The sequence below is a fragment of the Monodon monoceros genome, unplaced genomic scaffold (assembly GCF_005190385.1).
Source record: "Monodon monoceros isolate NGI ecotype Baffin Bay Population unplaced genomic scaffold, NGI_Narwhal_1 Super_Scaffold_18, whole genome shotgun sequence".
In the NCBI taxonomy this organism is placed as follows: Eukaryota; Metazoa; Chordata; class Mammalia; order Artiodactyla; family Monodontidae; genus Monodon; species Monodon monoceros.
Genome location: NW_021703774.1, coordinates 95,336,131 through 95,348,804, shown reverse-complemented (window position 1 = coordinate 95,348,804; position 12,674 = coordinate 95,336,131). Strand labels below are relative to the sequence as shown.

Below are 12,674 nucleotides of genomic sequence, written 5' to 3'. Positions count from 1 at the left end.
GGGAGATTAAGATAACTTGCCTAAGGTCATATAGCTAATAAGGGATAAAGCAGGGATTTGAACCCAAGGAGTCTGTCCTCAGAGCCAGATTCAAATCCCTCAGAGACTGCTTCAAAAGTGTAAACTGAGTAAAGTGAATATAATAAAGTTCTGCATAGGTCCTCCTCTAGACGTTTGTTGTTAAGTTTAGATAACTGGATTGGATGGATAATAGTTTACTAATAAAGTGGGGCATAAGTTTGTACAGAATACTGTTTTCTTTCTTTCTGGATGTGCTACACTTTACAAGGTAGAAAATAAGGAATCCAATATACAGATGTTTAGGCAAAATTAATACCCATAAATATTTTGCATGCAACAGTCTTTATTTGGGTCTGTGACACCACTGTGACAAATATAATGAGCAATTAAATTCCCAAGTGCTCAGATTTTGGCAGCAATTAAAGTAGAAACTAGAAACTAAGCATCAAAAAGAACTGGTTTTGGTGGCCTCCTGCCAAATGAATCCCCATGGGTTGAGAGAAGGTCTAGGGTTTCAACTGTGATAGATTTTACAGTGTTTTAAAATCTCATCTGTATTAAGGATTGTATAAAGGTATGATAAAACAAATGAATAAAATATCAACAGCAACATGGGGGCAAAGTAACACACAAGAAGATCTCTGAATGCTGAGAAATTTAAACACGATCACTGAAGTATCTTTGCTTAACTAAACCAAACAATAACAAATCCAACCAAGTATCTAGTGATTCACATGCTGGATGGGGCAGGAAAGAAGCAAAAAATTCAGCAAATTACATTATTAAATAAAAGAATTGATGGTATTACCATTTAATTTCTATTAGGACAGCATTTCCTTTATGAAATAATCACAATAACTAGAACTAAATAGATTGGATCTAAAATTTATATAGTAACCTAATTTTTTTAAATTAGTAAATTAATTTTAATAAATGAGGAAACAGTTTTATATTATTAAGGTCACAGAGAGTTAATGGCACAGCTACTAGAACTTTAGTCTAATAATTACTAAATAACAAAAGCTGAAGTTAATCAATTAAATTTCAATTCAGAAAAAAAAAAACTTGAAAATCTACTGTTAGGCATCATACTAAGCATCAGGGATATAAAGGTAAATAAGAAAAGACCCCCATATTGATCACAATCCGGTGATAATATAGAGAAGAGAGAGGAATTAACTCTCCTAGAGCAGAGATGTCTATGACTTAATGACTTCTAAACATGTATTTGAAATGAGTCAAAATTTTCCAGATTAACAGGGGCTGAGGAGGGGTGAGAAGGCAAAGGTAGTGGAATTGGCTCTAGCCTCAGACCTCAGCATTACTGCCTACTAGTTATAGGTCCTTAGGCAGGACACTCAGTTTATTCTAAGCAAAATATACTTGAACCTTCTAGCATGCTCATCAAAATTAAATAATACATGTAAATCACTTAGTACACCAAACAAATAGAAGGTTTTCAATAAATGGAGGAAGCAAAGGAAAAGAATAAAGAGGAGGAAGAAGAAGAGTATCCATGAACCCCACCATAATCCTAATGGATCAGACAGTATGGAGTGAGGTAGAAAAAAGTGCATTTTTCATGTCTTCCAAGTGATTCTAATGAGTAATAAAGTAAAATCAATACAGTCTTTATGGGAAAAAGAAGATTTTTAACTTTTTGATCATAAGATCCCTATGAGAATATAATGAAAATCATGATCCTTTCCTCTTAAAAAATTAAATATTCACAAAAAATTCATATGCATATATATACAATATGCTACATACAATTTCAATGAGCCAGTGGATCCCCTGAAGCCCATCTATAGCCCTACGTCTATGCGCACCAAATTTTAATATGAGGAAGGATGATTTTTGTAATGGACCTAGATGACATAGAAATGAAAGTTACAAATATAATGTCCAAGTACATTGAGAAGCAAGGGGTCCAAAAGCTGGCAAATTTCTACTGTTTGATAATGATGCTTAAGTATTCATATTACTAATAAAAAAATATGTTGCAAAAGTCAATCCTGTTGCCAAGCTAAAATGAAAGCAAGTCATTCACTCATTCACTCATTCAATATCCATTTAGATTCTAATAGGTGCCAGATACACGGTAGTCACTGGGGACACGAAGGTTTAAAAAAAAAAAAACCTCTTCATGTTCAAAAACACAATTTCAGTTCAAAAAGGAAACTATTATCAGGCAAGTATGTCCCACATCCAGTGGAAGAATACTTGCATATTAATGTGATCATTACAAATGATCACATATTAATGAGATCATTACAAATCTCAGATGACTGGAAGCCTGCAGGACCCACAGGGAATTAACACCACAGAGGCCACAAGTTTTATGGAGGCAATTATAAATTTACATTTCATAAAGCAGAAACTAACACACCATTGTAAACAATTATACTCCAAGAAAGATGTGAAAAATAAATAAATAAATTTACATTTCAAAATCTGAACAATTTAAGTAAAATAGCACACTCCAAGCTATAAAGCTACAACTCTAAGGTAATTCAGCATTGATTAATTTAATTATTTTCTTTAGGCAGTAAGGTAAACAGGGAAAAGTTAATACCAATGCCTATGTTTCTCATGAAGTCAGAAATTCCTAAGGTCTAAGTTCCTCCAAAGAATGAGTCAATTAGATGAACTTACTCTTCCAGTAAAATGTTATGTTTTAAATCTTGGCACTCAGCAAAAAGCCTCAAAACTAGCCCCACTGAAGTTCTTTATGACTGAAGTAAGAAATAATAATTATATTCAGATTTTTAAAATTCCAGATGAATATTCTAATACCAATATACGATTTCCAGTTCTAATCCAGAGTTTCATATTTCAATAGATAATTGCTTTTCCCTTCGGTATGTCTTAACTAGTCTAATCCTTTCAGTGAACATTAAGACATAATCATGTTTAGCTAATGTCATTTCACTAATGGTGGCCAGCTTACAATCAAGGCCTGTCTAGGAGAATCTCGTATGAGTCACAGTGAAATAGAATATAATATAGTAGGAGACATAGGAGCTGTGGAGACAGGAAATCTGTTTTTAAGTTCCAGCTTTGCAAGTAAACTGTTTATATATTCTTAGGAAAATGCTTAACATCTCAGTCTGCAAATATTTCCTCATGAAATGAAGATATCAATGAAAATGATAAAAGTAATGACACACACTTCAAAGTGTTGTGAGGAAAAATTAAATGAGATCATGTATGTGAAAATATACTCTAAACAAGAAAGCACTGTTCAAATAGTGCTATACATTTTTAAATGGATAGAATAAATCTCATTTCCAGGCTCATAGTCTAAGTCAAAATGTATTTTAGCTACAATTACCTTGAAGTATTTTAAATTTTAACTCGTATCCATGGTAAAAATTAAGTAATATTTTAGTACTTTCCCAAGGTGAGCAAAAATTAAAAACAGTTCTGCTGCAGAATCCTACCTGCTGAGCATTAATTCCTATATCTAAAGGAGGTAAACAAAATTCAAGATTGAGTATTTACTTTTTAATCTTAATTTCTTAAATTACCACATAGGTCTTTACATAACGTATGGTTATATTTTGTCTTTTTTGGATTCTTTTTTTTAAAAAAAAAATATTTATTTATTTATTTACTTGGCTGTTTCGGGTCTTCGTTGCAGCACACGGGCTCTTAGTTGCAGCTCACAGGCTTCTCTCTAGTTGTGGCATGCGGATTTTTTCTCTTCTCTAGTTGTGGCATGCGGGCTCTAGGGAGCGTGGGCTCTGTAGTCTGTGGCACGCGGGCTCTCTGGTTGAGGCGCTCGAGCTCAGTAGTTGCGGCGCACAGGCTTAGTTGCCCTGAGGCATGTGGGATCTTAGTTCCCTGACCAGGGATCGAACCTGCATCCCCTGCATTGGAAGGCGGATTCTTTACCACTGGACCACCAGGGAAGTCCCCGTATGGTTAGATTTTGAATGAATCTCACTTGGTTTACAGGATAACCAAATGAAAAACAATTATCATTATTTCAAAAAATATTGTGGAGTACTATGTGCCAGACACTGCCTATCTCAAATCACTATATAAACTTTAATATTTGCTTTTTAGAAGTCATTATTATTTACTTATTCACCTAATCTTGAGGGGGAAAAGCCTTTCAAAGAGCAATTTAAATAATGAAAATCTACTACTTCAACTGCGAAGTTTGCTCACCTTCAAGCTCTGTTTGATAGGACTGATCTCATTTGCTACCAGGCTTCCTGAACTCAGTTTGCTCCAGTGACAGTGCCTCCTTGCTGTTCCTTCTACACAAAAGCACCCTTTCTCCTCAGGGCCTTTGCACATGCTGTTCCCTCTGCCTGAAATGTTCTTCTGCCAAATATTCACACGGTTTACTCTTTCATTTCATTCAGGTCTCTATTTAAATGGCACTTCTTTAGAAACATCTTCCCTAACCACTGTCTCTAAAAATGAATTTATCTTCACTCTCTCTGCCGCCTTTCCCTACTTCACTATTCTTCTTCATAACATTTATTATACCTAACATTATATTACATGTTATGGTATTTTTAAAATACTGACTGTATTCATAAAGGCAAGTGGTTGTTTTTTACTTATAAATATTGACTATACTTATGAAGGCAAGAGGATTTTTTTATTAATTTATTTACTACTACATTTCCACATAGTAGTTAACCATTAAAGGCTTGTTGAATGGATGGTCTAGGAACTTTCACATACATGAATCAGATGCTACCTTCAATTAAAAGTGCAAAATGATGTCAGTGAAGGCAGCTAGCTATCTTTCCTCCAAGAGACCTTCCATTGTAGCCTTATCTTGACAACTACCTCATGGTTCAAATTTGGTTATTCAGTCTTGCAAACTTAACAGCTAATTTTGTCAGTCTGCCTTTCATATTTTGTCTCACATTAACCAAGTTAAATGAAACAGAGATACCAAAGTAGAGTGCAAATGCAGTCATTTATTACGTGAAACTGTTACATGGACCAGACTATTACGATAACATAAACAGTGAAATTTAACTTTCAGGAAATTCAATATGGAATGGCAAATAAAAATCAATGTTGGTTAGTGAGCATAGATTCTAATGAAAAGAAATCAGACTTTAAAAATTGTTACTTCAAAAGAGACAGCATAGAGTATTCTTGCATTCCACAAAGAGATCATTACCAGTGCCTTTACTGGACATGAATAGACACTGTCCTTGTTGAGCTTTATAACTCATTTTCTCCTATGATTCTAGAGCTAAGTACTCCTAATGGACATTTGGGTAGAGCTAACCCAAACAAGTCTTTATCTGCCAGTTGAATCTCCCAAACTTTTTAAGATAATTTTTCCTGTACATACTCGTAAGTCACAACAAAATGCTCTTTGCGGTGCCAAAAAAAAAAAAAAAAAATCAAAAAGAAAACTATTTGCAAGTCACTATAGTAAGAAAACAAGGGCTTCCAATTAAGTACTTAATAAATTGCTAAAATGGAGGGGAAAAAAAACAAGAAAGCAAAACAAAACCCAAAAAAACCCTGAAAGTACTAGAAACTGATGGCATTTATAGAATATGCCTGCTAAGAATAAGAAAAGTGGGAAAAAAATTGGATTACAAATCATAATCTACATTTGTATCATTTTCTCAAGACGCTGCTTCAAATCCTAGCTCATTTACAGCACTCTCATCCAGTTCAGCCTATGATATCTACTGAATAGCATGGGTGTGTATTTTTTTGATGAACGGCAAAAGCTTACTGGCCAAACTGGACCTTCCTGTGTTCAGTGATATGGTGGAAGATGGACAGAAAGCTACAGAAGGAATGGAAGCTTTGATCACCTTATTTGTCTCCTAAGCTAGGGTATGTGCGCTCATATTTAAATACCTCTTTAGCACTGGAGTGCATGCAGACCACGGTTTACCATGAATTAGCTCCCTTTTGGCAGTTCCTTGCTATGAACTTCAAATAAATGACAGAACTTTGTATACCTTCAAATAACCCTCTGGTAGATATTTTGAGCCCTGCTATGCTAAATGAGGCCAATAAGAAAAATCTAATTCCAAGAAGATCAGAACATTCCCAAAAGACAACTCTTCAAGTGTTATATATTTATGAGTTAATTTCTATAAAAAGTATTTCTACCAAAACAAAAAATTAAATTCATTTTCTTAATACTAATAAATTCACGGTACCAAGCACTTCATATAATGGCTGATTTGTTATCGTAGAGAAGGATCAATACCAGTCTGAGTAATCTACATCAAAATGCCCATCAACCACATGATCCAACAGCTATTTACCTTTGCCGTGTGGAAGCTTGAAAATAAACTATTTACTAATAGTTTTACTAACATCAGTATGCCCCCACTAAATTAATTACCACCACTAGAAAGGCAGAGGTACACAGTTGTTCTATATAGGATCTTAAGCCTATTCAAAATTAAAAATTTTATATATTCTGGAGGCTTTAAAATTAAACAATCCCTTGTCCTTGGGCAGCTTATCTCAGAAGCAGTGGGTGTTCTTTCCAGAATCGGGATATCTCAGCAGATGAGGAAAAGTTTGAGGTCAAGGTTGACAGTGTTGGGGGAGTGGAATAATTCCATTATTACTACTCTGACATCAGTGGTATTTTTCTACATCTCAAAGACAATTTTAGATAAGTTTTTCACGTGAAGGATTGTCTTTAGGAACATCATCCACTTTAAAAATCTTAAACAAGTGTCTCATTTACTGAATCTAATCTGCTTATTCATGCACTTAATTACACAGAAAACACATCATTCTCAGTGTTCAGCACTTAATCTTTAATACGTTTACTTTGGTCAAAATCTACAAATGTCTACAGACCATATGGCTGCGTAATGCAATGCATAATGTATTACAACAGTACCATACATAGCATGAACGATGTAAAGTTCGACACCAGGTAAACGCACAGATGTGAACATACGCAAACATAGTCTTTTCTCCAGTGCTGGGAAGGACCACTTATTTTAAAATTCTATTAAAAAATAATTAAAAGCTGACTATGTATCATTTTAAGCTATCTCATTCTCTTGTTTGGAATAAAACCCTTGAGATCACAGCAAAGTGAGTCAATTCAAACAGGAAGGAGTAATTCAGTACTGGAAGTACTGAAATTTAACAATCTTTAGTGCATCAAAAATTTTAAATGTACATTACCAAAAAAATTATGCAATCCAATCCAACATAAGTCTCCATAAACAGTACCTAAACTGATAAACTGATTTTTGTTTACAAAAACATATGCCTAAGATTTCTCTATAAACATGGAATGCTTGGTACTAGATAGATATCAAACAAACAAAAGACCCTAAAATAGTATTTCTAATCATATATCTTTAAAGGCACACGTGCATTTTAAATATGTGAGAAAAGTTTAATAGAATCATTTAAAGTTCTTGTGTTAAGTTAAAATTCAGAAAAGCAATAATTTTTAAGTCACAAAAATGAAGCCTTCTAATATCCTTTTGGTTTTGAAGAAATAAAGGCTTTTACTTGACAGTTACTTACATAAATTTGTATCAAAAAGAGAAGTTGGCAGAGACTTCTAAATTCATAACAATTGTCTATTAGTCTGTTTTTAATAATTTTTCATTGGCATGTAATCCTCTTTAATTAGATTCCACTCTCTGTTGTTTCAAGACTCCATAAACTGGTGTCTTATATACCAGCTGCTAAAGCAGGAGTTACTGTCTAAATGATATTCACAATGAGTATTTAGAAGGTTTACAATTATACCCTTGCTAATAAATTGTGCTATTTTCCCCAACAATTTTAAGTGCTAATCTTCAGAAGCCATTTTAAAATTAGCTAAAATTCCGTCAAGAGATTTACAAAAATTGTTAGCATGAAGATAATTATGTCACAGTCCTTGGACTCCATCTCTGATTGTGTGCATAAATCAGAAAATGTCAGCTGTGTTTTCCCTTAATAATTATCCTTGCAGCAATATATTATAGTCTAAACTCCTATTATAATTTTTGTTTCTGGTTTCTAAAACATCAGACAATTATTTCAAAAGTTTGGAACTGATTAAATAATTTATATTGCCCAGAACAGTAAGTGATTATCAGTTCTAAAATTTTAAGTATCAGTAATAAGTGGATCAATATGGAAAGTATAAATTCAGTGTTCATGAACCCTCCATCCTCAGGAACTAAACACTTGAATGTGCTAACAATTTTTTTTAAATATTGATTGATTAAAAATCTAACATAGCAGATAGTAGGCACATAGAGGTATACAATTGAGTAGAAATTCTAAGATATATATCCTTTTACTTTCAACACCAGAAACACATGAAACATAGTATCTGTGTATCTGAAATATGTGTCAAGTTTCTTATCATCTGTTAATATATGATTTTTCTATCTTTCTTGTAAAAAAATATATAACCTTCATTTCAGGAGGTATGAAATGAAAAATAAGTTCTCTCCCTTTCGTCCAATAATCATAAATTACAGGTGTGTTTTGATTTTTTTCTGATTAAACAAATTAGACTAAAAGATGGAATTTTGATATAAGCTTAGTAACCATAATAAAAACCAAAGTCTTAGATAGTTATCTTTATACTTAATTAATAGCTAAATACCAGGAAGTATTTTTGGTGTATTTCTCACCATATCAAGCATTTTAGAATTAGCAAAGATAAAAGTTCCAGTTCTCTGAATACATCAATGCTATAACTTATCAAAATGGCTAGATGTTAATAGTTAAAGGCATGTGGCTGAAAGTTCTGAGTATTCAAAGACAGGTGAAAAAGGGGTATATTTTCCTGAAACATTAATTTCATGAAAGATATTCTGGGAAAAATTTTGAAATTTTGCCAGTCAACTATAATCAATAGTCACATTTTCCATGTTATCCAATATTATGTCCTTTCCATGAAATCTCAGAGTGGAAAATAGTTATGTGCACTAAATAATTGGTAAATAATGGAAATTGAGTATTATTGCTGAATTTAACATTACAAACTCTGCAGTCACATCAAATTAACAGGACCATTGCTAGCCCAAAAAGGAGTGTAGCAGCTAGAACCAATGATTTCAGGAGACTCCCATGATTCAATTTTCTGAAAAATAAGTTTGTAACCTTAGAAACCAGGCTTCTTTCCTCATCAATTAAACCAACCAATAGACAAAACTCTTTCCCACAAAATACATCAACATTTTCCACAACAGCTTTCTTAAAAATGTTTTAGTAATACACATTATCAAGGCTCAATACTTTCTGAGTATACTCCCCAATATAAAAAACAAGTTTAAAATTGTGCTTAAGTGAATTAGCATTTTTAAGTTTAATTTTTCTTTAATTTCAAATTTTATTTAATAATTAGATGTTCAATTGTAAAAGTAATATATTTTCCTTGTAAAATTGGAAAAAAATACGAAGTTACATAAAAAATAATAATCTCCTACCCCATACTAAAGTCTATTCTAATCCTCTGTACTAGTCATTTTAAGCACAATTACTATCTTTCTATAGAGTTTTCCATGCTCACAGAAACATATACTTTATGCTGTACTTTTCCTGTGTGTGTTGGGGGGCGGGGGGGTTTCAATAAAGTTCACCTTTTTAAAAAGTCAGCAATTTTTTTTCACATAACATGAATATGTAGATATCCTACCAGATCAATAAATATGCCTCTAAAATTCCAAAAACTACATCAAGTTCCATATTTTTAACAATTTTATTAATGATAGAAATGTACTTTTTATCCTAGCATTTTATTGCTACAAATAATACTATAATACGTACCACTGTACATGGGTTGATGATAATTTTTCTGATTGTGGGATAAACTTTTTCGTAGTAGAAATGTTAGGACTTTTTTTTTTTTTTTTGCGATACGGGGGCCTCTCACTGTTGTGGCCTCTCCCTTTGCGGAGCACAGGCTCCAGACGCGCAGGCTCAGCGGCCATGGCTCACACGCCCAGCCGCTGTGCGGCATGTGGGATCTTCCGGGACCGCGGGGCACGAACCTGTGTCCCCTGCATCGGCAGCCGGACTCTCAACCACTGCGCCACCAGGGAAGCCCTAGGAGTTTCTTTTTCATTTTAATATATATTACTAGATTTTTCACCAAAATTCTGTACCAATTCACAACTCATTAGCAGTGTATGAAAGTGCTTAGTTACCTGAAACTTTGCTCATGCTAGATATTATTAATCTCCTACACGTTTGCCAACTTAAGACTGGAAATCATTTTATATTTACCTGTCTCCTAATGAGGTTGAGCATCCTTTCACGTGTTTACTGGCTGTTTATACTGTCTCTTTTAGATATTGCCTATTCATATCCTTTGACATTTTTCTTAATCATTTATGTTATAAATATATTCCCAGACAATTGCTCCTATTTGACTAGTTTAGGGTACATTTTGCCACACAATCATTCTTTGTTATTTTGTTGCTTATTTTTAAAGTATATTAAAAGCAATGACAAAAAATAACATAAAATCTATAAAATGAAGCTAAAATGGATTTTTTACAGGAAAATTTATAACATTAAAAGAAATAACACAGGAAACAATCATAAAATATTGAAAATTATAAAGTATTTATAACAATTCATAACAGAGAAAAAGAAAAGAGAATCCCTCCACACTTATCTGATGGAAATGGGAATAAATTTTTGAAACCCAGGGCTGTAAGATTTTGGTTGGATCTGCTTTGCATCAGAAAGTAGCATCCAAGCAGAAAATAGGGTTGTTATTTATGTTTAAATCATAAAATTTAATATATTCAAATGACATCTGAATAACTAGTTGAGAATAGAGGTTAACCAAATACTGTATCTTTCTTAGATGAAAGCATGAACTTCACTAATTTCCTTAATTTTTCCATGTTCACCATTTCACCGTTATTTATGATGGTATGTTCATTTTCCAAACATTTAAAGATAAAATAATCTGTGAAGAAAATTTCAGTAGGCTATTTGAGTCTTTTCCTTTTATTTCTTTTTATTATTATTTTAAAATATTGTATTTAATTAGAAAAAATGAATGGAGTCATGTGTACAATGATGCCAAATCCATGAAAGGCAAGAAGATTCACCTGCATCTGGACCATGCTACTTTGAATGCTCCAGGAGCTATAGCCACATTCTCAGTTTATACTTTGTCTCCATGAGTTTGCTTCTTTTTTCCTGACTGGTTTGAGTAGCAAAACAGGTAGTTTTATGATTTGAAAATTTGAAGTATCAATAACTGTAATTTTAGATAATTTTTAATGAAATAGACAAGAATGTGTATAGTTTTCTCTGCTGCACTTCACTGGAGACAAGCGTTGGTCCAAGAAATTTTCATCATGGAGGAATATGATGCTCTGTCAGAGGTTAAAAACTGAAATAAGGTAAATCAACTTAAATTCATTGCTCACTCTAATATAGAGGTTTGCAAATTTGGTCTATTTAAACATTCTTACAAGTTTGGGCAAGATTCATTAAAAAAATTACAAGGAAAACAGTCTATTTATGGTACATGACCAAAATGCTGCAATGAAAATGAAATTTGAAAATTGAATGAAGAGAGTTGATTATGCAGATTGCAAGGCTCAGATAATTTACATGTGATGAAAATTACAGTATCAGTTTTTAAATTAATGGCATTATCAGTCATCGTTTTTCCCTGAGTCAGTCCTTTTATGAGATTATCACAGAGACAAGAGAAGATGGACCAAAAGATTAGTGACCCTTTTATCCCTTTCATCCCATCATAAACCACAAGTGGCTTAACTTGTCATCAAAAAATATACTTATCAAAATTTCTGTCAACACAGCCTGGAAATATTGCACTGCACTGCCTCTTTGACTTCATTCTGGATCTCTCTTATTAGTGATTATCTGGGGGTACTTAGTAAGCAGTGAAGAAAAGAAAGTGATGGCATCTCTCCCCCACATGACTGTGTGCAATCGCCAATGCTGGGAAGGCTAAAAAAGAATGATAATCACCACGTTGCTGAAATGAATATGTGATATAAGTACTTCTTAATTAAACCAGCTTCCTGACACTGACAGGATCATTGAAACAGCATCCTACCGACTATCCAAAGGAATAGCTGGGGAAAAATATTGTTCCTTGGCCTGAGCAATTCAAATATTTTAATGTCAAAATGAACAAACCTTAAAGTAATCTGACATACTATATATTTTACTTATTTTGTTTGCTGTTAATTTTATCAAACTAGAATGCAATTTCCACAAGAGAAGGTATTTTCCTATATTTTGTTCACTGCTGCGTTCACAGGGCATCAAGCAGTGCCTGACCATAACAGGCATTCAATGAATGAATTAAAACCGTATTAGATGTAGAATTAAAAATTTGCATAAATACTAAAATTAAACAAAAGAGACTTTTATAGACATTTTCCCTGGGCTAAAGGCCCAGACCTTCTCTAGTATGCAGTAGCTCCTTTGTAAAGCACTACTTTATTGATACAATTCTTAAAAACTGACTTGCTTCACAGGGGAAGATGATAAGCATATCTTAATTTTTCTTTAATGACTATTAGTAATATATAAAGTAATGTATTATTTATATTATTATAAAGTAATATTTCTATTAAGCATATTAAATATTTCAACTTGATAAATTGAGTAGATATCTTGCCATCCTTGTTAGAATAATTAAATGTTGTCTGCAATCATTAATAGAA

General features: G+C 33.0%; 1 protein-coding gene across 2 annotated transcripts in view; it reads right to left on the bottom strand.

The window, feature by feature from the left end:
* Positions 1-12,674, bottom strand: part of DPYD (dihydropyrimidine dehydrogenase) — an 820,498-nt gene that overhangs the window by 718,304 nt on the left and 89,520 nt on the right. The window lies entirely within an intron of this gene.